General features: G+C 52.4%; 1 protein-coding gene and 1 long non-coding RNA gene across 27 annotated transcripts in view; both read left to right on the top strand.

Moving 5' to 3' along the window:
• Nucleotides 1-355: 355 nt before the first annotated feature.
• Nucleotides 356-14,249, top strand: LOC109445700 (uncharacterized). Its single transcript, XR_012498345.2, has 4 exons — nucleotides 356-848; nucleotides 2,960-3,056; nucleotides 3,345-6,833; nucleotides 13,148-14,249. It is a non-coding gene; the product is annotated as an uncharacterized LOC109445700 (long non-coding RNA).
• Nucleotides 14,250-18,560: 4,311 nt separating this feature from the next.
• Nucleotides 18,561-26,111, top strand: part of JAKMIP3 (Janus kinase and microtubule interacting protein 3) — a 77,281-nt gene continuing 69,730 nt past the window's right edge. For 21 of the 26 annotated variants that reach the window (XR_016018846.1, XR_016018844.1, XR_016018845.1 and 18 more), the window contains exon 1: nucleotides 18,968-19,169. The gene's annotated coding sequence lies outside the window, so the exon portion shown is untranslated. The other 5 variants (XM_074338788.2, XM_074338787.2, XR_016018835.1 and 2 more) reach the window with 4 other exon arrangements.

The raw sequence follows: 26,111 nt of genomic DNA, 5'->3' as shown, positions 1-26,111 counted from the left end.
TGGCGATCCGACCGCTCGCGCGCGAGGTCTGAGGGGCGGGGCGTGCGTACGCAGGCGGGGCTGGGGGCCGGAGTGGGCGGGGCTAAACTGCTCCCCACCGTGGGTGGGGCCCGGTACCTGCTGGTCCCGCCAGGCCTGGGCGCCTTGCAGGCGGAGCCCACGGCGGGCGCGCGTCCCAGCGGTGGACGCGGGCGAGGTGCACGTGGGCACGGGCGTGCGGCTGCGCGGGCCGGCGAGGACACTGAGGCCCCCGGGCAGTCTTTAATGTTGCTGAGTTTACTGTTCTCCCTCCAACACAGTAAAGGCCGTAAAGGAAATGCGAAAACCGGACCGCCGAGGACCGCAGGGCTCGCTAGTGGACTGCGTGGAAACACACCAGGGCTAAGCCATCTGTGAAGACAAAACTGAGACACCCGCGGCCACCAACCAGGCAACAGCCCCTCACCTGCAGTGACCAACCAGGAGCCCAGCCTCCGCTCTTCGCAGGGAGTGAGACCAGTGTCTCCAGCAGCTGGAAGCCACACAGCAACCCTGTCACAATCAGCCCCAATCGGCCAGACTTGATCAATAACTGACAGCTTCCCCAATTTCTGGCCCCGCTGCCAGCTCAGGACCCACCAGAGAAAGCCAGACGCTGCCCTGACCAATCTCGGTGTCCCCTGCTCCAGGCTTTCCAGTCCCCAGCCTCCATGGGGACACACCTGGAGCCTCCCTATCCACTGTGAAGTCTCCCACTCCCCTGCCTGCCTTTGGGTTTCTGCCAAACCCAGTGACGGGGACGGGTGCCAAGCATGCTCTGGGGAAGCAGCCCTGCTGTCCTCACCTGGAGGAGTCTGTTTCCATTCTAGGTAAGGATGCCCTTGAGAGGGGCACTAAACTTAGCCTTCTTTCTGGATGTAGAGGTTCTGGCCTTTCTTTACATTTAAACGTCAGTTCTCCTTTATTCAGCAAGTGTTTTCCAAGTGCCCCTGTCGCTGCAGTGTTCAAGATGGGTGCAGCAGCGGACGCACGGGACACAGCTGCCCCACACAGACACAAAGGGCACGTCCCCTCATAGAATGTTCCCACGCCTGCCTCTCCTCTCTGCCCCTTTACTGGGAAGGCCGCCTGGGGAAGCTGCCACATCCGGTCTCCCAACCCCTGAGTACAGGCTGCTCGTCCCCTGTGTAGGTGTTCTCACTTCTCAGCAGGGCTCTGTGCTCTTCAGTGTACAGCATCTGCACACTTGACAGACATACCCTAAATATTCCTATTTCTAACATTACCATATTGTAAAATTTCATTTGATTGTTTATTGCTAATATGTAGAATGATCACTGATTTTTGTATGTCTCCTCACCCGTCAACCTGCTAAGCTCACCGGAACGTGTACATTTCATAAACCCTCTAAATCTCTCTAGGCGATGACCCAGAAACGTTTAAATGGAAATGTTTCTTTTTGCAACCTGATTTTCCCTCCCCATCTAGAACCCGCTACCAGTCTGTGGGGGGAAAAAAGGAGTTCTACAGAAAGTAAACTCAGAGTGATCTGATCACAGATTCCTAACTGGGCAGGTCGTGGTGGATAGTCCCACCCCAGGTCTGTAACTTCTCTAGCAAAAGGTTTCTCTTTGCTGTAAGCAGCCCTGTCCATTGTTTCTGTGCATCCAGGTTAACAGCCTTTGAAAGAAGCAGAACCACCCTCAAGAGATCACTGTAATCTTAACTGTCCTGTAATCCAATCCCCGCCTTGCTCCTTCCCGCCTCCTTGAAATCTTCCTTAGTTCCCTCCTAATCTCATATGCATAAAAGAAACTGCAAATTTATTCTCCAAAGCATTTATCTCAGTCGGCTGAGATCTTGCTTCCAGGTGTATCCTCTGTTTGGCTCAAATACATTTTTATAAGAAGTTATCTACAGGTTTGGACATTCTTATGTTAACAGGTCCCAGCAACTTCCATCATTTCATGTCCTCACCTGGGGAGGCCTGAGGCCTAACGTCCAACTGCATCGCTGTAAAGCTGCCTAGTGCCCGGGGGAAGGTTATAGCAGAGAGGGTGGGGCAGGCTGCCCGGGGGAAGCCTGAGGAGCCCCCAGTCAGAGTTGGGGATCAAGGAAAATGCAAGTGGGAAATGGGAAAGAAAACTCGTGGCTTGAAGATCTGCTCCAGTTGGCCTGCCCTGAAAAACAGTGATGGCCAAGAAGGGCCCAAGGAGACAGGGGTCTCAAAGATGAGATCCTGGGACATGAGGACAGTAGGGAGAAACTGAGGAAATCTGATTAGAATAAGTCTTAATCATGTAAGATGTTAATAACGGGAAATTAGGTGAAGGGTGTGTGGGAACTCACTGTTCTAGTCATCATTTTTCTGTCGTTCTAAATTAGTCATAAAAATAAAGTTTATTAAAAACAATATACTAAATGTATAGTATTAAATGCATTTTAAGACAAGGTATAAAAGAAATGAACTAGGTAGTTTAAAAAGCTAGGAAAAAACCCTAAATAAAAGAAATTAATACATTTGTAACATTTTTATAAAATTAATAAAAATTAAAGCAAAATGAAAGAGTTAGAAAACACATTTGTCTTCGTTAATTTCAAATTTTTGGTGATAAATGACATTTTGAGCAATACATGAGGACATTATTACAAATTCAGAGGACATTTTAAAATATGATATAAAATCATATATACTTTTATAGTTAAAAAAAAGAAACCTGAATGAAATTATTTTCCAGGAAAATATAAAGCTGATTCAGGGAAGGAGAGCCTCTGAAGCAGTGGAAGTGATTGGCACATGGCTGAAGGTCTGATTTCCCCAGAGACAGAGCTCAGGCAGTTTTACAAGTTTCTGCCCAACCTTTAGAGCGGGGAGCATTTCCATGTGTTTTCAGGCTGCAGTCAAACTGGTGAGATTTTACCAGTTCATTCTATGAGGTCGGTACAACCCTGATTCTAACTTAGCATCGTTCTATCATAGTAGGAAATGAAACATTGAGCTATAGTCACCTAGGAATATGCACGGAAAAGTACTGACTAAACTGACAGCAAACAGAAGACGAATCCATCACAACCAAGTAAGTTCTCTCCTGGGACTGTAGGGATGGTTTGACCACATATTTAACAAAAGATTAAAGAAGAAAAAGTACTTTGAGGATCTTAAAAAATACCTGACAGATCAAAGACTAAAAATAATCATTTTAGAAGCAAAAATAATTTCATGTGCATTTCTGACATGAAACACACACTGAAAACAAACTTAGTAAGCTGGGACGGGGAGAGGGCAGTGGGGGGACGTGGGCTCCTTCCTACTTGCCCTCACCTGAAGCCCTGCGCACTGCCTGACTTCCTGCCTTTTTGTCTAGAGAAACGGTAATACCAGAGCAGCATCCAGCACCCAGCACCCAGCACCCAGCAGAAGGTGCCGGGCCCCAGCGCCCGGAGTGCCAGCCGTCCATCCTTGGGACCAGCCGTACCGGCGTGTAGCTGCCCTCATTCCTGCCCATGTTTCAAGGCTGGGACTTGGGCCTTCGAAACAGCAACTCTGTGAGCCCTCCAGAACCCATCAGTAAATCCCTTCCCCTCTCCCAGCCCTCCGAGCTGGCTTCTATGACACTCACAACAGAGACGCCGCCCTGGTAAAAGCAGCGCACCTGAAGCCTACGACGTGTGACCCCAGTGGCATCCCCATGAAGTCAGCAGCAGGCCAGGGGCTTGTCAGCAGCCTGAGCTCTGAGGTCTGAGGCAGTGCCATAAGACAGGAGAGAGGAAGGAAAATCTCACAACACCAAAAAGGAAGAGGCAAGACTGCTACTACTGACCCACCTCATCCCCCTATGTCGGTTCCATGAGGGCGGGCCTGGCAGTCAGTAGGGGTCCAGTTAGTATCTGTTAATTAAAGCAATGGATTAACAAAGAATAATCAAATTGTGTCTCTGAAGATTCAGGACAATCAATGGAGAAAGTCTTTGAACAAATAAAAATTTAATAACATGTGTCATAAGGTAAGCATACACAAATCAATGGCTTTCCTAAAGGCTAGCAGTGACCAATTTGAAAATGGAAAACATCTCATAAGACTGACAACAAAAAATATCTAAGAATATCTAAGAACTTAATAAGAGATGTTCAAGATACAAAGAAAATTTTTAAGTTTTGCAGGAAGATATGAAAAGACATTATTAATTTAATGATAGTGTGGACAAAAAAGGGACCATATATACTAAACCTGACGAGCTCAGAGGAGCCCTGCGTGGTGAACCCTGCAAACTCAGACTCTGAAAAGAACCACACAGGATGGTCTGAATGTAAAAATTCCTAACTGAAAATGAGTCATGGCCGGTAGTGGCGTCCTGGGCCTGTGGCTTCCTGGACAAAGGTCAGTCTTTACCTTTGAAACTGTCTGCTGTCTTTATGCATCTAAGGTAACAGACCCTTGGAATGTCAGAGTAATGTCCTTTTCCAGAACCCTCAGGGCACAGCCACTGAGACCACAGAACCCCTCACTGTTGTCTTGTTCCCCAAAACCGTCACAATGTGCTTAAATGTTCATGACTAACTATCCTGCACACACCTATGTAAAATGTACGAGTTTCTCTGTTTCACTTTTTATCCAACCCCAGAGATTCCCCCACTCTGTTTTCTCCCACCCCCTTAACCTCTCCGTGGATTTCATGTAACCCCCACAACGTCTCCTCCTTTGTGCTAATGTATAAAATAAGCTGCAAAACTGCTGTTCTCTGGAGCGTTTTCTCAATCTGTTGAGAGCTTGCCTCCAGGCAGTGTCATCAGCTTGGCTCAAATAAACTCTTGTAAGACTTGTTCTCGGGCTGAATGTTCTTTTGACAACAGTAAAGACATGGCATGCCATTTGTTAAAGAAAAACCTGAGGCCCGAAATGGCATCACTCGTGCTAAAGCCCATGTCACCAACCCTAGATCTAACACCTGACCTAACTGCACTTTCAACTCTCCCAGAAACATAACCTTAAATCAACCAGTCTGGGATTTTCTGGGCAAGCACCAGTAAGGTCATTTGTCATGTGGGCCCTTTCCACTCCCCATAGGAAGAAAAGGCAATCTGCATGGTGAAAACCTTCCATTCTGTTGCCCCAGATAAAAGGTGTCCTGACCCCCAAATAATCTTTGCTTCGTTAATGGCTCCCTTGCCCCACCCTTCTTCCTATAACAACCTTTCATTTTGTACAACCCCTGGGAGCTCCTTCCGGTTGCTAGATGGGATGCTGTCCGATTCGTGAATCATTTCATAAAGCCAACGAGATCTCCAACTGTACTCTGAGTTTGTTTTTTAACACCTTAAATGAAAGAGTGTGCTGGCTTAGAATCCCCCTGGTTGTTTGCAGAATGTGGAAGCATTCATAAGACTCAAAAAGAATAGACGTTAGAAAGTTTATTTAAGAAGAAAGGTGCCGGCAGAGAAGCCAGAGGGAGTCTCTGAGTAGACAACTGTGCTGATCTTTAGATTTGCTTTTTCTTATGCAGGAAAGAGGGAGGCAGGCAGGCAGGTCTGAGGGCTGACATCGCTTCCTGGGGTCTGGTCTGTTTTAAGATAATGTTATCTCTGGACTGATGAGATGGGGGCGGGAGGCGTTGTAATGGTGGCACTAAATGTTCTGTTTTGAGATTTGGACCTCTGGTATTATTTGATTTAACAAGTGTAATTTAGCTTGGGACCTTTTGAAAACATTTTCTCTGTTCTTTGCCCCCCTCCCCTCCTGCCATGACTCTCCTTACTATACACTTGCCATGAATTCCAGTTTCAACGCTTCTGTGTACTTCAGCCTTGCGTGCCCGACACTGTGACTTGGGAGAGGTTCTGTATCTGTATGGGATCCACGCCTGGCTCCAACTTGATTTACATAACATATGCAAACGTTGTTATAACAAGTTCAACTGCACCTTCCCCCACTCCAACGGACAAAGCCAAACTCAATAGAAGATTCCATTACAGGACAAAGCAGTTTACATCCTAGTTAGAAAATGTAAAATGTGAGATGGAAGGAAGACTTTCGCAGTAGTTCCCAGCAGACTCTGCCCCGCCGATCCTCCTCTTACTTTAATAAATCTTCTTTCTGTGCTTCCACCTGCCGCGTGAAGACTTTCACAACACACAAACGAGCAACCACGACACAGACTCCAGACTCAGGCTTGGCCACCACAGCCTGGGGCTTTCTGCGTCACCGGTAAAAACTGCCAGGGATGTAAATTGGATTCCGGTGTCCAGGCGCCTGAGGAGTAAGACGCTGCCCTTTCCAGGTGAGCATCTGCTGATTAAATGGATTCGTGAGGTGCACGCAGCCTTGACAGAGGGAATAGCGTTCTTCATTTAATCAGTGGGAGGAGAAACAAAGAGGAAACAGCTGAATATCAGGATGGATCTAACTGCAAACTAGCTAAGTCTAACTACCAGTGGCTGGAGAGTGAACTGTGTGGTGAGTCAAACTGCAAAGGAGTTAAGTCTAATTACATTACTCATTTACCGACTTCCATCCTTACAAAGATGACGCGCCTCGGGAGAACTAACCTCTGTCGTCTTATTGTGGGCCCCCCAAAGTTCCCGGCAGCTGACGTGCATGACCCCCTCGGGCCCTCACAACCACCCAGGTAGGCTGGTTACTGTTCTCTTACAAGCAGAGGGTACATTTTACTGAAGTAAAGTGAATTCACGTGCCTAACGTGACTCAGCTTGGAAGGGGCGACCTGCCATCCACTGGAGAGGCAAACCGTTGGTGTGGGGCTCCTCTGACGGCCCAGCAGGACTCCAAAAATGACAAACAACCCAGTCGGAAGTGCACAGGGAACTGACACTTCACAGAGACAACACCCAAACGGCCCGTGAGTGTGTGAAAGGCACTTGGCTGGAGGGTGGGGAGTGGGCCAGCGGGGGCTGCCAGGGGCCACCGGGAAAGGCGAGGGGAGGCTGAACGTGTTGGTCTGACTGGGCAGCAGCTCGGCCACAGTGCCCAGTGCCGGGAACAGCAGGCGAAAGAGACCCAGCATCGCCGGGGCCTGCAAGGACCCGAAGGGCAGCCCAGGGGGGCAGTCCATGTGGGTGACCTCCCGACCTGTGCACAGGCGGCTGGGAGCTTCCTACACGCTCCTGCGTCCCTGCTGCACAGACCCTGGGGTCAGAACTGTGGCTGGGGGGCGGGTGTGGGCGGGAGAGAAGGAGCCTGTCCCCCCCCAACACACACACACACGCACACACGCACGCACGCACGCACGCGCACACAGCGTTCCTGGGTGCAACCGTCCCTGCTGGAGGAGGCTTTGATGGTTACGTTGGCCAGGGTACAGTAATTACTGCCCAGACCTAAAGGCGAAAGGAGGACATCTTGTCTGATCTAGATGTGACTAGAAAAATGTGTGGTGTGGTTTGCTCCCCTGCAGCAGGAAACAGTTTCCCTGGGGGAAGGAATGTCCTTTGTTTCCCTAGGGACATGGAAACCTAAGAATGGGTGGGGAGATTATTTAAATGAACGTGACTCTTCTGGTTACCATCCAACATCAGCAGTCAGTGACGGGAGTGACAGGAGGGGGGCAGCACATGGGGGGTTTGTTCTTTCGCCTCCCTGGGGACTCTCAGTGTGGCCCAAATGCCAGGCTGGGGAACAGAGTGGCCGTGTTGCTCAATCAGGCTGTTCTGCTTCCCTTGGTCTTCCAGGAAAACAGGAACTGCCCCATCAGTTCCCAGCGATGTCTGTGCTCTGCCAGGGTTATTTGTGGGACTCGGTGTGATGAAATGTTTCGAGTTGTCCACGACGCCTGTTCTGTTGATGTCCCCGCTGGTTAAGGAACAGGACCCTTTCCAAAGGAACGGGCATTCTGTGATAAGAGCCGGCCCTGCACGTGCCTGAAAATGTTCAAAACAGGAAGGAGCTCTGGGAGCAGGGGCGCTGGGCGGCCGCTGTTTGTTTGTCCTTTTACGTAAAGCAATCGTGCAGCTGCTCTCGGAGGAGATTGCAGAATGGCCAGTGTGTACTAACGAGAAAGGTGGCATGGGACCACACACTGAGCAAACACTGTCACAGGACCTGTCACGTGGTGGCCGTGGGGGAGGCTGGCTGCTGGGAGCAGGGAAGGACGCAGGGAGCCAGCAGCCAGCGCAGGTTTCAGGTCCTGGAGCTCAGCTTCCGTGCCCTGGGCACTGTCAGGGGCCCTTGGGAAAGAGGCTGTGGAGGCTTGGGTGGTCCTGGAAGGGGGAGCTGGTTCTCGAGTGCTCTGAGCATGCTCCTGAATGCTCCCGCCTCCCCAGCCTCTGCAGCTGTGCTGTGGGTAGCCATGCACGGTCCAGCCTCCACCTGAACGGGCAACACATAGTTCTGTCTTGAAGGGAGGGGGCTGCAGGTAGTAGGTGGCAGACAGTGGTGGGAGGACAGAGCCTCCTTATCTTCCTAGAGGAGACTGAGACCCAGAGTGGGCAAGTGACGAGCTGTGACAGGAGCAGGACAGCATGAGCTCACCTCCTGTCCTGTCACTAAAAAGACAGGGGTGGTGATGAGCTCAGGGGCCAGTGGTTCAGCAGAGGTGACTTACCCTGTGCCAGTCTGAAAAGCCTGCGGCCGCTGACTGGGAAAGCTGAGGCTGCAGCTGTCAAACTAGGGGCCCAAAGGGCAGAGCTGGGCTGGTCCCAGAGCGGCAACGGCCCTGCCATCTCACCATGACTGTCCCTCCATGGAAACCCCTGGCTGCACACCGAGCGTGACAGAAATGTTACCCCAAGCACTGAGACATTGTTCTTTTCCCTGCAGCCACAAGCCTCACCTCTGCTTAGCCAACCCTGTCCTGTGTCCTGGGGATGGTAAGGCTCTTTCTGGGATGTGTGGAAGGGCCCAGGCCGGGCTTTGCAGGGACAGGAGGAGAGGGGACAGCCAAAGCTGTCTCTGGTGACTAGGGCTGGGCTTGCTCCTTGTCAAGTGGAAAACAGACTAGGTGCTGGCTGAGTGGGGAGGGGCCGCTTCCGCTGGGGCCCTGCTGTAGGAGGTGGTATGCAATGCACACCAGCCACACACTTAGGAATCCCTGGATGGCATGGCTTCTCTGGGACGACTGGAGAAGCCGCCGTGTGGGTTTGCCAAGAGGGCACGGGAGGGACAGTGTGTGGACCAGAGATGGGGCAGGAAAGGGTTTGGCGGCTTGAGCCCAAGGGCCCGGGCCAAGGTCGGGGGCACACAGGCAGAGGGAGGTGGTGCCGGGGTCCCCCGGATGCCCCCATAGCCAGGGCCAGAACTCCAGCAAGAGCCTCGTTCTTTAGCCAAAGGGGGTACATTTTTGCATGCACCATGCCCGGAAAAGGTAATAATTAACCAGTGGTGTTTGCACCTTTGTCTAGGTCCATCTCCAGGACGAGCGAGTGGTTGGTCCACAAGACACCCTTTATGCCTGTGGGAGGGGGTGGCCTGGGCACACAAGGGCACGACCCCCAGACTGGGCAGGTCAGGACCTCAGGAGGCTTTCCCTGCAGCCACAAACCCTGTGCTGAGTGAGCTTGGCTAACAGGCAGGACTCCCCCTGCCTCCCCCGGCAGCCTCTCTGGCTTTTCTGGTTCACTCCTGCACACGCCTTTTGCAAACACTCGTGTGTGGCCTTACCATCTGCTCCTGGCCCTGGGGCCCACAGCGCCATCCCAGTACCTGTGGCTGGTTAGTGATGAATGCTGTGTGTCCGTATCTGCGCTTTCTCCCATCCTTCCTTCCCTGTCCATTTCCACATCCACCTCCCCAATTAAGATTTTTAACTTGTTCTTACATTTTCCCTCTGGGCCCCTGACCTTCTCCAGCCGATTGCCAGAGACATTGATCCTGAGGCAGCTCCAGGCGCTGTCTACTCCCAGCATCTAGGAATTGAAGCCAGTGCCCGCTCCGTCCCCAGCCTGTGAGCAGGGCCATGGCCCAGGGTCTCTGCATCCCAGCCTGCACCCTCCCCACCGCTCCCCCCCCCGGGGGGCGCCCTGCTGCACCTGCCACGTCCAGCACCAGTTATGCTCATCAGCATCAACACCTCTGGAGAAGGAAGGGACGCAGATGGTGGGCGAGTTCCCATCCTGCTCAGCAAAGCTGCTCAGCCACTTCTGTCTCTTCACACAGGCCAGCCTTGTGCTCCAACCCAGGCCCTCACAGCCCCGCCCAGTGCCCTGCCTGTCCGCTCACAGAAAGTCACTCTAGTCTGTGAAAACCTGGACGTTTCCTGAGCCCCTTTTGCATCAGCTTCTGGGAGACAGGATGACCTCTGTCCTCCAGAGACTCTGTTCTGGTGAGGCCCCTGTGTCCCTGGGGAGGGCGCTGGACCTGGCCTGCGGAGCCTGCTGGCAGGCCTCCTGTCTCCCTGCAGCTGGCCCTCCGGGTCCCCTGGACTCTGCTGTTCTGCCTCACAGGGAGTGGACACCACACAGCCTTTTGCCCTGGAGGCCACTGGCCTGGCCACTGGGACAATCTGATTTGCCCAAGGGGGCAAGGGGGCGCTCTCCAGAAGCTCTCGCCACCTTTCCGCAGCCTAAAGATCACGGCTAGTTGGGTTGTTTCTCTGTCCAGCTCTGTCTCCTGAGTGGGGCAAAGCAGAGAGCCGGTTACCTGCCTGAATGGGACAACGGTAGGGCCGGTTCCCGGGCCACCCCGCTGCTTCCTGTTTGTAAAATGCAGATGCGAATAGTGACACCTACTTCAGAGTTCTGGTGAGGATAACAAAGTAGGACGTGTAATTGGCTGGGGACGCGGCAAATGACAATAAGGGGACACGGGTGAGGACACCAGCCTGGATTACTGGAGCTGCTTGCGGAGCCGCCCGTGCTGGGTTATTAGATTGCACTCCCTGGGCCACGGATTTGTTTTGAAGACAAGTGCCCAGCAAGCCCCCACCTCCACCCCCTCCACACACTCTCTGTGTGGCCCCAGGCGACAGGCAGAGCCTGTGAGACAGCAACCTTGTGTGGTTACAACCGGAGAGCCTGATAAGGTGTCAGATAGGTGCTTGGTAAATACCAGCTCCTCCTTCTGCAGCTTCCTTTGTGTTTCAAATCTGGGCTTCCCTCCCTGGCCCCAGGGCAACCTCCGTGTTTGTTTGGGACCCACGCCTCTGAGTGCCTCTGGGCCTGTAATAACCGGAGACTGCTTTGCCTGTCACTTGCATTCCAGCAGCTTTTATTGGTCGCAGTGTCCACGTGCTACACACACTGCACGCTCCCAAGAGGCTGGTCCCTCCCTTCCCAATCCGTGGCCTTTGCCTCAGCAGCATGTGGAGAGTTCCAGGCCCTCCGGCCTCCCCAGAGAGCACGCTCCCAGCTAACCACAGTCCTCATCTGGCAGCCTCCTGAGGCATTGTGTACCCAGGACAGGGCCTCAGCTCTGCCCAGTCACTGAGGGCCACCTGCTGCTCTCTTGCCTCTAGTTGAACCCGCCGATACCCATCAGAGACTGCCAGCTGTGTGGGGCACGGGGGCAGGGCAGGAGACACGTGCCCCACCTGTGACGCTCCTTCCCTGAGTTCCACTCCTGTAATTTCTGGCCTTACTCCCTTTCCTGGGGCTGGGGTCTGGATGGCAAGTGGAGGGACTTGCCCGATTGCTAACCTCTTGAAGAAGACAGAACCCTGCACAGGCAGCCCCTCCACCTGCTGTCCTCGGGGGCTGCCTGGAGTGTCAGATGGCTGTACCTGAGACAGCTGTGCTTAATAGAACCCGCAGAATTGTGTGGATGGAAAAACGTTCCAGGAAAGTACCCTCACAGGGTGCTCTGGTCATAACTTCCTAACTGGGTGGGTCACAGTGGGTCTCACGCCCCAGGCCTCGAGCTCCTGCAGCAAAGGGTGATCTTCGCCTGAAGCAGCCCTGTGCACTGTCCGCGGGCATCCGGGGTCACATGCCTTTGCAATAAGCTGGCCCCCCTCAAGAGGGCAGTGATCTCAACTCTCCTGTGAGCTGTCCCCACCCGGCTCTCCCACCTCGCTCATCTTCCTTCCTGGCCTCCTTAACCTCAGACGCATAAAAGAAGCTGCAAAGCTGCCACTCCCTGGGAGCATGTGAGACGCTGCTCCAATTTGGCTCAAAGAAACATAAAATCCCTGCAGGTCCGGGCATTCCTCCGTGGACATTGCCTTGCTGACCGTGCTCGCCCGCGTTCTGTCTGTGCTGGTGACACTTTTGGATGCTGCTCTTGAGAATGAAAATAACATAAGTGCCAAGTTTGGTTTCCCCCAATGCATGCATGGCCGCCCTTTCTCTGCTCTGGGACCTCAGTGTGTCCCATGAGGGCGTAGGTGAGGGACAGAAAGAGGGGAGTACAGAGGGGTTGCTGCTCAGGGGCCTGCGGGAGGAGTGTGAGGTGCCGGCTGTGCCTCCCCGTGAGCACAGGTGGAAGAAGGGGTGGGAGGTGGGAGGAGCCAGAGGAAAGGGGGCCAGTGCCACTGGTTGCTGTGACCTTTGGCCTCTGCCCTGCCCTGAGCAATGGCTCCTGAAGGTCTTCTTACATCAGACCCACTTTCCTGATGCAGCAGCAGCCAGGGTCAGCCCTGGTCAGTCTATGTGGGAACAAGGCTCCCCCCACCCACCGGCTCTCCTCGCCCACTCAGCACCTACGCTTCCCCTCCACTCCCACCAGCACCCAGACCAGCAGCTTCCAAAACCAGCTGTACGGCAGCATTGCCCGTCAGCTCGGTCAAGTGATAAATCCCCAGGTCCCACCCCATGGGGATGGGGACAGGACCCGGCGTTCTGAACAAGGTTCCCAGTGGTTCTGGGAACCACACCATGATTTTGCGTCAAAATCAGCCTTTCTGTTTCTCATTCCCTCAAGCCTACCTCTGCTTTTCTTGGTGAAGTGGCCTCCAAGGGGCTCCTAGCACGTGACATACCACTGGGGAGTGATAGGGGCACACTCAGGATGTGATGGCCAAGTGAGATCTGGTGTGACAAATGCAGAGGTCACAAGAGCACAACGTGGCAGTAGCGGTGGCCCAAATCCTGCCTCTCTGAGGACTTTCCATCTCAGAGCACATCGGGAAGAGCCCAAGTCATAGGGCCTTGGCGTGACAACACACAGGTGACAGCCACGTAAGAGCCCAGGGGACATGCCCGTTGAAGTCTGTTGGCAGCGCAGGGGTGGTCTGAGGTGTGCCAGGGCCTTTGACCATCTCTTCTCCATCCTTTTCCCCTCCAGTCTTCCTGTGTGGCGTCCTGGCCCAGGATGGACTCACCACGCATGGAGCACAAGTGGTGATCTGTTGGGGAACTGGCTCACTGCCCTTCTGTCACATTCGTCAATATGTGGCACAATGACTCCTCCTAAGGTCTGTTACTGCCATGGTGGTAATTGGTTGGTACAACAAGGTCGCTTCCTTCCTCCAAGAAAATCTGAGGTTTCTGTCCATTAGCTCGACGACGCCCCCTGCTGTCCAAGACTCAGAAACCTGAAGGTGCCAGAGACAGGAAACTCCAAGAATGTTGATGGCAGTTGTGCTCTAATAGACTCAAATTGGAAAGACCCGGGGTAGCCCTCATCGGGAATGGAGAAACCAACCGTGGAAAATCCATACAACACAATAATATCCAGCAGTAAATCAGAGTAAACTCCCGATACACGCAAGAGTCCATTAAATGAACTTCCAGGCTGCACTATGCTGTGGTGGAAATGCCAGAAGGAATGGTTGCCTCAGGGGGTGCAGATCACGGAAAGGCCGGGATGCTCAGCAGAGGAGGTCGCGTTCTGTGCCCCCGTGGGGGTGTGGGTTACATGGATATAGCCCAGGGGCAAAACTCACTGAGCAGCACACTGAGATCCAGGCATCTGCTGACTCCTAACTTTATCTCCCCATCCAGAGAAAAAGCTAGAAAAAAAATATCGAGCCCCTGTGGATGGTAAGCAAGCTGCAGAGCTCAGGGATGATGTGTGCTATCTTACTTTGAAGTGCATCAAATGTAAGCCGATGGAAGGAGGGGTGCAGACACAGTGAGAGAGCAAATATTGTGGATGGTGAATAATGTCATGTTCACATACAGTTCTTTCAACTTTCTTCTATGTCTGCGTATTCTCATAATAAAATGTTGGGCAAAGGAGTGAAGGAAATGTACAATTTCTTTAAGTATCAAGCTTTGGTCTAGAGGGAAAGAAGGGAAGGCCATCTCCTTGGCACATGCACGTAAGATGTTATGAATTACTGCACTGAAGTGTGGAAACCCAGCTGAGCTGTTTGAGGACAAAGAAATAGGGTGAGCGTGTGCGGGGCCGCCTGGAGGTGCGAGAGGGGAGCCTGCCACACGGATGGTGCTTTGGGGGCCACTGACTGACTTGAAGGGTACCCTTCCAAGACAAAACTTGTCTTCTGCCTGAGAACTGGTTTGTTTGTTCGCTGGTTTGCTCTTTCATCTGTTTCAGGCATTTGTCAGTATGTACATATTTTTGAGCATCCGCTATTTACTAGGCAAAGGGGGGGATTCAAAAGTGAATGAAACATACATCCTGGAGAAACTGGTCTGGTGGATAGAGGTTGTATGGGTGAGACTAAATAGGAGTGGAGAGTTACAGTGTTTACATACAACGTATACAGTGCATGCACTTGTTACAGGGCTTATAGCCAGTGTTTATGTACATATATAGTACGTATACTTTATTACAATGTGGAATCAGCTGGGCTAAGGGAGCTTGAGATCCTTGGGCGGGAATGCAGAGAGTGATGGGGACTGGAGGGGTACGGCGACCTGGTGATAGAAGCAGGTAAAGACTAAGGAGCAGCCGCAGGGACGCCTCGGCAGGACGGGAGAGTGCGCCCCCTGCGGGCCAGGAGTGAGGAGGTGGAGACACAGGCCCCTCTCCTGCGACAACTGAGCAGGACTGCTCCCTGCACACCCACCTGGCAGGTGAGGAAGCAGGTCCAGGAGGGGCCGTCACTGGTCTAAGACCAGCCCAGGCCATGTGGCCCGCAGCTCAGACCTGTCATGGATGTCACAAACTTACCCTGGCCCTAGCGGGGGTCCTGGGATACATTCAGTCATTGTACCCAACTCTACCATTCCACGGAGTGCCTGGGCTATGCTGGCATAGGCTGGCTTTGCAGGGTGATTGCAAGTTTCTCACCGCACAGAGCATGCTGTCTTGCAGGGCCTCTGCATTTGCTGTTCCCTGCTTGGAATGCTCTCCCTCCAGATACCTGCATGGCTCCCTCTCTTCTCTCTCAAATGTGACCTTACCAGGACACCTGACTCCCTTATATGAAAATGAAAGCCTGCCCCTCCAGTTGCTGGAATTATCTAACCGACTTTACCTGCATTTATCTTTCCCCAAAGCACTTATCCTGTACCGGCGTCTGGGATCCAGTAGGTCCTCCCAGGGCTGTCGAATGTCTGAGTGACCAAGCATCTAGGTATTTTAGCTCTGCAAGGGTCTCTTGTGTGTGATGCTGGGGTGGGGCTGCCAGAACCACCAAAAGGGCCGAATCTTCTCACTGTCCTCTGTTAATTACAGTGAATTACACTGAACAAATGGATCATCCAGAGCCATTTACATTTGGTTTTAGAACAGACGCAGGAACATGTGCGCAGCCTTTCCCACACGTTTGTCCCTGAGTGGACATCTGCTGCCTTGGCCTGCCAGCACTCTTTCCCCTCCTTTTGGTGGCCTGTTCCCAATTTTCCTTTGGAAACCTGTCTGCTCTCAGCCTGAGTGCTTCGGGCGTGGCTCATGGATGTTGTCCCAGGGCCTGCGGGAAAGAGGAGCAGTTTTTATGCTTCTGTCATTGAGGGGGCCATGTCCAGGGGCTGCAATGGCCATCCTTCTTGCCACCTGGGAAGAACGCAAGGGACAGCAGAGAGAGGGATTGAAGGAGGGTGCATCATGAGAGCATGTGAACACTTTCATTCGGCCACAGTCCCTTTGGCTTTTGAGCTCACATTTGCTTTTTAATGGGAACACCACCGAAAGCTGCTTTGTCCTTGTGTTGTAGTCCCAGGGCCAGGCGCCCAGGGCCCCTGCTGTGAAGGGAAAGCTCTAGAAAGTCTCCGGGGCCTTCCCAGGCTGCGTCAGCACCACCCTTCTCCCCACACCACAGTTAGCTCTGCCACGAGGTGTTCCTGTCTTGGATGCCTCCTTGTTTTCTGCGTTCTCCCTTAAGGCATGGTGCTTGTTTTTCAAGACTCTGGCATTTAATCCCTGCTGGATTTCAGGCAGTACGTTCCTCCTGACAGCAAACCAGTACTTCTGTGTTGCAAGAGCCCCCGTCTGGGACACAGGTGAGCGAGTCACACGCCCTAGAAAATGAGGGAGTGGAGCTATTTCTAAACTTCCCTCCATTCTTATGATTCTTTCCTAATGTGGAAGGTTTCTGGTTTGCCATTGGCATTTTTAAAAATTGGGATAATTAATGTACTATGGAAAAGTCTGTAGAACATATATGTACAGCTTAAAGCATAATTATAAAATAATACCCAAGTGACCATCACCTAAGTCAGGAAAGAGTATGTTGGGCTCCCCAGAAGCCTCCTGTGTGCCCCCCGACCCCGCAGCCACCCCCAAAGACACCCAGAGCCTCGATTCTGACTGTGAACCTCTCCCTGCGTCTCTTCACACTTCCATCACCCTGCACACCTACACTGAGTTCTAGGTAGTCAGACCCAGGGCGGCTGCATCTGTACTGAGCATGCACAGACCTTTTTCTTGTCATTACTCCCTAAAAATACAGTACAACCACCGTTTGCACTTAGAACAGTTCCTCAGCCTTAGTTTTTCTCTTTTATTTATTTTTTTTATTTTTTAAAGATTTTACTGGGGAAGAGGAACAGGACTTTATTGGGGAACAGTGTGCACTTCCAGGGCTTTTTTCCAAGTCAAGTTGTTGTCCTTTCCATCTTAGTTGTGGAGGGCGCAGCTCAGCTCCAGGTCCAGTTGCCATTGTTAGTTGCAGGGGGCGCTGCCCACCATCCCTTGCGGGATTCGAGGAGTTGAACTGGCAACCTTGTGATTGAGAGCCCACTGGGCCATGTGGGAATCGAACCGGCAGCCTTCGGAGTTAGGAGCACAGAGCTCCAACCGCCTGAGCCACTGGGCAGGCCCCCAGCCTTAGTTTTTCACAATCTTGATATTTTATGAGTACAGGACAACAGTTATTTTTTAGAAATGTCCCTCAATTGGGGTTTCTCAGATGTTTTCTCTTGATTAAATTCAGATACGAATCTGGCAGGAATACTACAGAAATTGTGTTTTTCTTAGCTACTGTATTTTGAGGCACACGACATTGATTTGCTCCATTACAGATGCTGGCTTTCATTCCAGGCTAAATTGTTGCCTGCCAGGTCTCCCCACTGTCAATGCACTATTTCCATTTGTTATTAATAAGTGTCTTGGGAGGAGATACGTTAAGACTTCTTATATTTCTTACGTAAGCTGTTTGTCATCAAACTTTCACTCACTGGTCCTTTGTTCACTTTTGTGAAATTGAGTGGAAGCAAGCAGCTCACCTTCCACACAGTTGCCCCTGTACTGGCCAGGCCTCCAGCTGGGCTTGTTGGGAGCCCCCTGAAACGAGTGACCAGTAAGACAGCCTTGTGTGCTCTGCTGTTGTTGGCTGGGAAGTTCTGAGAGTATCACAGCCCTGCTCAAACTAGCCCACTGGACAGTGGCTAAGGGAAGTCCACCCGTGACCGACACGAGCCGCAGATCTGGTTATCCACTCTGCTGGAAGGACAGGCCACACACCTTGGTCCACACTGATGGTCAGGAACTTAGAAGGCACATGTTTGGAGGGCTGGGGAGAAGTGTGGGGTGGACAGACTTTGGGCCCAGAGGGGAAAATGTTTGCAGGTTCACCAAGTCTCCTGCTGCATGGGGGCCCTCGGCAGTCTGGTGGAGAAGGTGCCAAGTTTGCAGATGTCAGCAAGCTGCTCTCTCCAGCCAGCCATCCCAGTGTTTGCACAGAAAGCTTACGAAACTAGTGACGATGGTGGCATGGGTGGCGAGTACACCATTATGGGTGGGTTTAGCCACACCGATCTCCCCTGACCCAGGCTGACCTGGCTACTGCCACTGCTGGGCCTATCAGCAGCCCAGACAGACATGGAGCCAGGGTGTGGCACACACCCAGGTGACCAGCCAGTCATGTGGCAGCAAACTGATCCCATTGGATGTCCTTGGAGTAGACACTCATCCTGGGTGGGGATTTTCCTTTGCTGCCCACTGCGCTCCCACCAAGAGCCCCATCAAGACTCACTGAGCGTTTCTTCACGTTACCCTAACCCATCGCTGCCTCTCTGACCGAAGAACCAAAGAAGGTGGCAAAGTGCTGACACCACGGGACTCACAAGTCTGCCTTGTGTTTACCCTCCAGACAGCAGGGATGCTGGGACGTCCTGTTTAAAGGTGCTGCCGGGTGCCGGTCAGGAGGAGAGGCTGCCTCGTGCTCTCCCATCCGTTCTTAATCAGCGATCAGGAAATGGTCCTGGTTTCCTGCAGCCGGAGAGCATGGGTCCAGGGACGTGGGATGACAGTGGCAGAGGCTCACTCTCACCCTCACCATGAAGGATCCGCTTGCAAAACAAGTGGCTCCCTGTGCCCAGAGCTTTGGGGTTTGCTGGTTTGTAAGTCTTGTTCACGGGAAAGGAATGCTTTCCACCAGGGAACGTTTGGCCTGCACATAGGTTTTCGTGAACCATGCTTGCCTCATTTATTAAACCATTTCACTCCTCAGCCACGCTCAGAAGTGGGTCAGGGTATTCTCCCCACATACTGATGAATGCCAGACCCAGAGCCTGCAGCAGTGGAGAGGCTGGGACCCCGGCGCCAGAGGCGGAGTCTCAAAGACGGACTTGAGGGTCCGATTCTGGAGCAGCGATATGATTTGCTCCATGCAAGTCTGCAAAAGCGTTTCTCTGTCTCCAGGGCGGCGGAAGGCAGCTTGTGGAGATGGGAAGCCGAGAGTTAATGGTCAAAACACGTGCAAGTCTTCTGCGCTGCGTCGTGGCTGCTGACGCCCAACACGAAGTGTGGTGAGTGATTCTCACCACGAGTAAGAATCATCCCCGGTAACCCGGTGAGCCCGTGGCGCTGGGGACGGGCGGGGCGGGTTGGCCGGGGGGCCTTCGTCTCCCTCCGCTCCCCGCCCCTGCGCAGCAGCCAGGCTTATTTTCGGCAACGCGTTTTCTGATTTGAACACACCGCAAACCTGCTCCATAAAGGATGAGCAGAAAAGGAAAAGGTGGGTTGGGATGTGGCGGAGCCGCGCGGCGGCCGGGGGCGCGGCTGGGCGGCGGGGAGCTTCGGGGGAAGGCCTGGGTTTGGGGCTCCCGCCCGCGGTGACGCGCGCCCCCCGCCCGCCGCAGTGCCACTGCAATGGCGGAGCTGGGCCGTTGGACGCTGCACCCGCTCGCGGGGAGCCTCGGTGAGTAGCCACCGGCAGGCCCGGTTCCCTGTCCCGGGTTCCCGGTCCCCGTGCGCCGCCGCAGTCAGGCCCGGCCTTTGCGCTCCCCACATCTGGCACCGTGCATCCCGGGCCCTGGCGCCCTGCACGGCAAGGTGGCCTAGGGTGACCCGGAGATTGTCCAGGGGTGGCTCAGAAGTGGTCCGGAGGTGGCCTGGGGGTGGCCCGGAGGTGGCCGGGGCCCCGCGGCCAGGCACCCCTACCGGGGGCGGAGGTCCCTCTGCCTCTCTAGGCCCCACGCGTCCCGGATCTCATCTGCGCTCCTGCCCTGGGAACCCCTGCGGAGCCGCGGGCGCACAGGCCTGGCGCGGTGACGTGGGCCGGGGTGGTGCAGGTACTAGCGCCCCGGGGAACCCGGACTCGGCTTTTACGTATCGCAGGCTGAGCTGCTCTCAGGAAGGTGCGGCCCCTGCGGGTTTTTTATTTTTATTTTTTGGTGCCCAGTTTTGTGATCTCAAGTGTTCCAGTTTCTGGGGTGGCGGTGCAGCTGTTTCATGGTGACATGGACGGGAAGACACGGAACGCAGGGTTGGGTTGGGGTCGGGAGTCAGAGATGGGGCGCCGGCCTAGGCAGCTTTCCCAGAAAAAAACCTGCCGCCTTTGACCTCGCTTCTGGGGAGGGGCAGTGGGGTTAGCGATTCGTCCTGCTCTTCGTGGTCGGGTCTGATTCAGCATTCCGTTCCCGCAGTGAGGAAGGTGGTGAGGTTCTCTCTGTCGCCTGTTGTCCGCAAATCTAAGGGACAGGTGGTGACGGCAGATCCAGACACTGAGTTGAGGACAGCAGGACTCAGGACAAGCCCCTTTGCCGGGCTGCCACCTGCAGCAGGAGCTGGGCGGCGCTAGGAGGACCCGGGAGGGCAGCCCTGGGGAGGGGAAAGGGCCAGGCCCTCTGTCTGCGGGGGCTCAGGATTAAAAGCGGATGCACAGACCCTCCCAGCCCCTCCCCGCCTTTCTGAAAGCTGATTTGTGCCCATGAGGTAAGGCTTGTTTGGGCAACTACCTGAGTATTTCCTCTCCACATTAATGGCAAGTACGCTCCCTTGAACTTGGCTACAAGGGGGAAAACATCCCTCCTGGAAGTCTTTCCAGGACAGCTCGCAACCCCTGGGAAGGCACGGTGATGTGAGGGCTCTCAGGAGGAAGAACCTGGCCCAGAGCAGGTCATCTTTGGCCTCTGTGCCTGGGGCTGCCTGGGGGATTCTGCCACTTGCATTTTGTAATCCAGGCTGGTCTAGGATGGGGTCCTTGGTGCAAAGTCGCCTAGACGATCCCGATCATTCCAGGAGGACAGGGCTGGCCTGCCCTGAAGTGCGTCTTCATAGGAGAGCCCACAGGTACCAGGTCTGTCCGCTGTCTGGGGTTCCGTGCCAGCTGGGAGGAGGTGGCCTGAGACCTGAGGCTGAAGGGTCTCTAACTGGATGGGAGCTGCACCAGGAATGCCCAGGGGGCCGAGGGTCTCACTGTCATCAGCCAGGAAGAAGGAGGAATCTGCCAGCAAGACCTGCTGCAGCCTGCTCGGGTTTATACCAGTGTATACTTTTTAATCCCCCCCTTTTTCACCCATTCCCACCCCTCGTCTCACCTGCCACCCATCAAATGTTCTCTGTATCTATGAGTTTGTTTCTGTTTTGTTTGTTTTGTTCTTTAGATTCCACATATAAGCAAACTCACACTGCATCTGTCTTTCTCTGTCTGACATACTCCACTCAGCACAACACCCTCCAGGTCCATCCATGCTGCCCAGATGGCAAGAACCCATTCCCTTCCCTGGCCGAGCAACGTTCCATTGCATATATGTACCACCTCCTCTTTATCCATTCACCCAACAAGAGACACCAGGCTGCCTCCATGTTTTGGCCATTGTCAATAGTGCTGCAGCGAACATATGGATGCACACAGCCCTCAAAGCAGTGTTTTGGGTTTCTTCAGATAAATACCCAGAAGTGGGATTACTGGTTCCTTTTTTGTCTGTTGTTGTAGCTTTTGTTGTAAAGTCTATTTTGTCTGGTGTAAGTATTGCTACCCCAGCTTTTTTTTTTCCCATTTCCATGAAATATCTTTTTCCATCCCTTTACTTTCCGTCTGTGTGTGTTTTTCAATCTGTATTGAGTCTCTTGTAGGCAGCATATGTAAGGGTTTTAGTTTCTTATCCATTCAGCCCTCCTATGTCTTTTGAGTGGAGCGGTGAATCCATTTACATTGAAAGTAACTGTTGATAGATATGTAGCTATTGCTATTTTATTATTCATAATTTTGATCTTTTTTTTCCATCTTAAAGAAGTCCCTCTAACATTCCTTGTAATACTGTTTTGGTGGTAATGAACTCCTTTAGCTTCTTCTTGTCTGGGAAGCTCTTTATCTGTCCTTCTATTATAAATGACAGCCTTGCTGGGTAGAGTAGTCTTGGTTATAGGTCCTTACTTTTCACACATTGAATATGTTGTGCCAATCCCTTCTGGCCTGCAGAGTTTCTGTGGAGAAATCAGCTGACAATCTTATGGAAGCTCCCTTATAAGTTACTAGTTGTGTTTCTCTTGCTGCTTTTCAGATTCTCTCTCTGTCTTTAACCTTTGCCATTTTATTTATAATGTGTCTTGGTGTGGGCCTCTTTGGGTTCATCTTGTTTGGGCCTCTCTGCACTTCCTGAACTTGTATGTTTATTTCCTTCACCAGGTTAGGAAAATTTTCAGTCTTTGTTTCTTCCATAGGTTCTCAACCCCTTGCTTTCTCTCTTCTTCTGGTACCCCTATGATGTGAATGTTGTTATTGTTCCAGAAGTCTCTTAAACTGTCCTAATTTTTTTGGATTATTTTTTCTTTGCCGTTCCAATCGGGTGTTTTCTGCTACCTTCTCTTCCAAATCACTGATTCATCTAGTCTGCTGGTGATTCCTTCTAGTGCATTCTTCATTTCAGTGATTGTATTCTTTACTTCTGACTGGTTCTTTTTGTTTTTATGGTTTCTATGTCTTTTTTAATGCTGGCTACCCTTTGTTGAACTCCTGACTGAGTTCCTTGAGCACCCTCCTTATAGCCATTGTTTTGAACTCTGTCTCTGGTACGTTGCTTGCCTTCATTTTGTTTAGTTCTTTTTCTGGAGTTTTCTCCTGTTCTTTCTTTTGGGATGTATTTCTTTGTTTCCTCATTTTGGCTGCCTCTCTATATTTGTTTCTATGTATTAGGTAGATGTGCTATATCTCCCAGTCTTGGCCGGGTGGCCTTATGTAATAAGTGCCCTTTGGGTCCCTGGCACAGCATCCTTGGTCACCTGCACCAGGTGCTTCAGGAGTGTCCCTTGTGGGGGTTGTATGTGCCCTCCTGTTATAGTTGAGCCTTGATGGCTATTGGCACATGAGTGGGTGGGATTGACCCTTAGGCTGACTGGCAGTGGGGTTTGGCCATGTCCACAGCTTATAGGCTTCTGTGCAGGGGGCTTACCACATTGAGTGGGATTCTGATGCCTGTTGAGACCACACTTTGTGTGTGCCACTTGCAAGGCTAATTAGCTGGTGCTCTGCTGGGGTCTGAAGCCAATTTCCAAGTGTGTTATTTCTGGGGCCTCTTAGAAGGGGAGCTGGTGCAGGCCCAGATCACCCATTACCTGTGAACTGCCAGGGACTACCTGGTAGGATCAACAAAGAGATCTACAGTTGTTCACTGCCTGTGCTAAAGTTAGAAGCATGTGGGAGAGGCCACACTGTAAACCAAGGATGGCTGCCAACAGTACCAGGCCTGGGGTAGCTCCAAAAAAAGCCAGGACACCCTGAGGCTTGCTGCCACCTGCCAGCTCCCTTAAGGTTCAGCCGCTGATAAAGCCTCGTGTGGTATGTGAGTTGGGTGAGGCAGGGTTTCAGGGAGTCACCAGCGTGGGAAGATTTGTGGTTACCAAGTCAATGTAGACTTTGGTTTGGTGCCAGTGCTGAGCCTGGAGCGACTCAGCAAAAGTCTCAGAGCACAATGAGGCTAGTCGCTGCCCATCTGGGGCCCGTGGACTCCAAATGTTTTCCAGAAAGAGTGCAATTCGGATGGGGCTGGCTGCTCTGGAGAAAGTACCTCAGGAGTTGGGTGGGGTCCCAGGGAGTCAGCAGGGTGGAGCAGAGGAGCCCACCAGACCAATCAGATTCAGATTTGGCCATAAGTGTAGGGTGTGGGCTTAACACATTAAAGAAGGTAGCTGCCTGCCAAGTGCACAGGAGAAGGACCCTGTGGGGACAGAGTCCCAGAGAGCAGTTTCCAGGCTCTCTGGCCTCGCGTGGGGTGGTGCTGGCTGGGGTGGTGAATGGCCATCAGCTGTGATTGGTTGGCCGTGGGCTGTGACCGGTTAGCCAATTGGCTATTGATGTAACTGTGGGCTGCTTTGATTGGTTGGTTGGTTGGCAGGCAGAGAAGTGAATGGCGGACTGCGGATCGTGTGGCTACTACTGCGTGTGTCTCGCTCGGCTGCCGGAGAGAATATAGTGGTATGACTCCCATACCTATGGCTCTGTGGGTGTTCCTTTTTGGCCTCACCACATCCTGCATTCTTGTGTGGGGAGCGGGAGCTGAGACCCCACAGGCCGCCCCGCACAGGGTCTCCCGCATGACAGACTCCACAGAGGGAAAACGCCGACTGTCCTCCAGCCTTCACTCCGATGCCTCCCGAGTTATTGCCCCTCTGCCAGAGCCCAAGGTGAGTGCCTGTGAGCGAATGAGTCTGTACACGGGCCATTTAAGAGGATGGCTGTTTCCCACCACCTTCCATCCCACCCGGATGGTTGGAATCTCCACTGTTTTTCACAGCCAGATATTGTGGGGGCTTCTCTTCCTGGCACCAGTGCTCCAGGCTGGTGTGGGGCTGGGGTCCCTCGCTCCTCTTGGGGGAACCTCCATGGTCAGAAATGTCTCCTGATTCCCATCCACCACACACAGGTGTGGGGCCCGTGCCAGGCCTCTGCCCCTCCTACCAGTCTCGATGTGGCTCCTTTATCCTTAGTTATAAAACTTCTGTTCAGCTGGACTTCAAATTCTTCTCCAGGTTGATTGTTCTGTAATTTAGTTGTAATTTTAATGTGTTTACAGAAGGACGCAGGCTAGGTGTTTATCTCCTCTGCCCTCTGGGGTCTCCTCCTACTGGATTATGTCTTTACATAAGTGGGGACACCTGGATAACCCCTTTACTCCATGGGTTAAAATCCAGTGATAATAATACTATTTTGCTCAACACATCGCGCCAGCTTTGGGCCTTAGGAGCAACTTCAGGTTGGCCACTGTGTCCTACTTGCTGGAACCACAAGATGCTCCAGGTTTAGCTGCTTCTAATATCCTTGGTTCACGTTTCTTTCATTGACTTTTTCTTTCGCTGTTTCTCCATTGTTTCCTGCTTCTGTGGGTTTTAGAAGACGGAGGTTGGCCTTACTCCTCTGACTCTGTAAGGTAATTGCTCTTTGTCTCTGGAGGCCTGAGGTTTTCTCTTTAGCTTTGAAATATAACAGTTTTATTGAGAATCTCTCCAAGTTGAAGCATCTGCGTTTATGTTTCAAGGTGCCCAGTGAGCCCTTTGAGATGTGGAGACTCAGGTGCTTCTCTGTGGAAAGTTTCCCTGGTGACGGCTTGAAATATTGGCTGTGTCCATTGATTTGTTTTCCTTCTCCAGAGACTCTGAAAATATGAATACTATTCCTCCTCTGTTTACCTTTGTGGGGGCGGAGCCCCAGAGAGTAGTTTCCAGGCTCTCGGCCTCACATAGACAGGTGCTGGCTCAGGTAGTAAATGGCCAACTGTGATTGCATGGCCATCAGCTGTGGCTAGTTGGCCGTCAGCTGTAACCAGTGAGCCATTGGCCACTAATGTAACTGCTGTGGCTATGCTAGGAGAGAGGAGGAAAGAGAAAGAATGGGGGCTAGCAAGAAGATGGCGGCTGGGCTGGCAAGCGTGGATGGCGGTTTGCGGACAGTGTGTATCCAGCCTCCAGTGAGAGTATAGTGCCGCCAGAGAGAATAAAGTGGTATGACTCCCCTACGTATGGCTCCGTGGGTGTTCCTTTTTGGCCTCACCATGTCCTGCGTTCTTGTATGGGGAGCGGGAGCAGAGACCCCGCAGGCCGCCCAACATGACACATGGCGTAGTCGGCAGGATGCCCAGCATGACACCTTCCTCTCCACTTCCTCCTCTCCTTTACTGGTTTCCGGACGTCACCTCCTTCCCTCGCCTATTCCTCAGTGCCCCTTATTACATTTTTCATTTGGGTTTAGTCTCCCTTGGTTACCTTATCCTTTATTTTGCTTGTCCTCTAGTTTTTTTTTGCGTTCAATCAACTGTCTTTTCAATTCTCCCCATTTCTGGTTCGTTTTAGTGTTTGAATGTGTAATTCAGGGTGGCTCTCCACAACCTCAGATGCTGACTTCTGTGCGTTACAGGGCTCTTCTGCTCCACAGTTGCTTTTAAACAGGATGGACTGTGTCGGTTCTTCTGTGTGAAATTTTGTTTCCTGGTTTCCTACAATAGTCTTCTGTGGACTCCACTTTCCTTTTGTTCATATTGACGGCACTGAGGTATTTTACAAGATTCCTACTTAATGGCTCCTTTTCCCAGGCTGGTGAAGTCCAGACATTTTAGTGAGTTTTTTGTTTTGATGATGGGGATCTTTTGTTTGAAGACTCTGCATTTCTCCTTTAAAAAAAAAAATTGGGGGTGGGTGGCCCTGTGGCTCAGGTGGTTGGAGCGCCGTGCTCCTAACAGCCGAG

Source organism: Rhinolophus sinicus, chromosome 15 (genome assembly GCF_057876585.1).
Source record: "Rhinolophus sinicus isolate RSI-liver-muscle chromosome 15, RSI-T2T, whole genome shotgun sequence".
NCBI classification, from domain to species: domain Eukaryota; kingdom Metazoa; phylum Chordata; class Mammalia; order Chiroptera; family Rhinolophidae; genus Rhinolophus; species Rhinolophus sinicus.
This window is presented reverse-complemented; position numbering and strand designations above follow the sequence as displayed.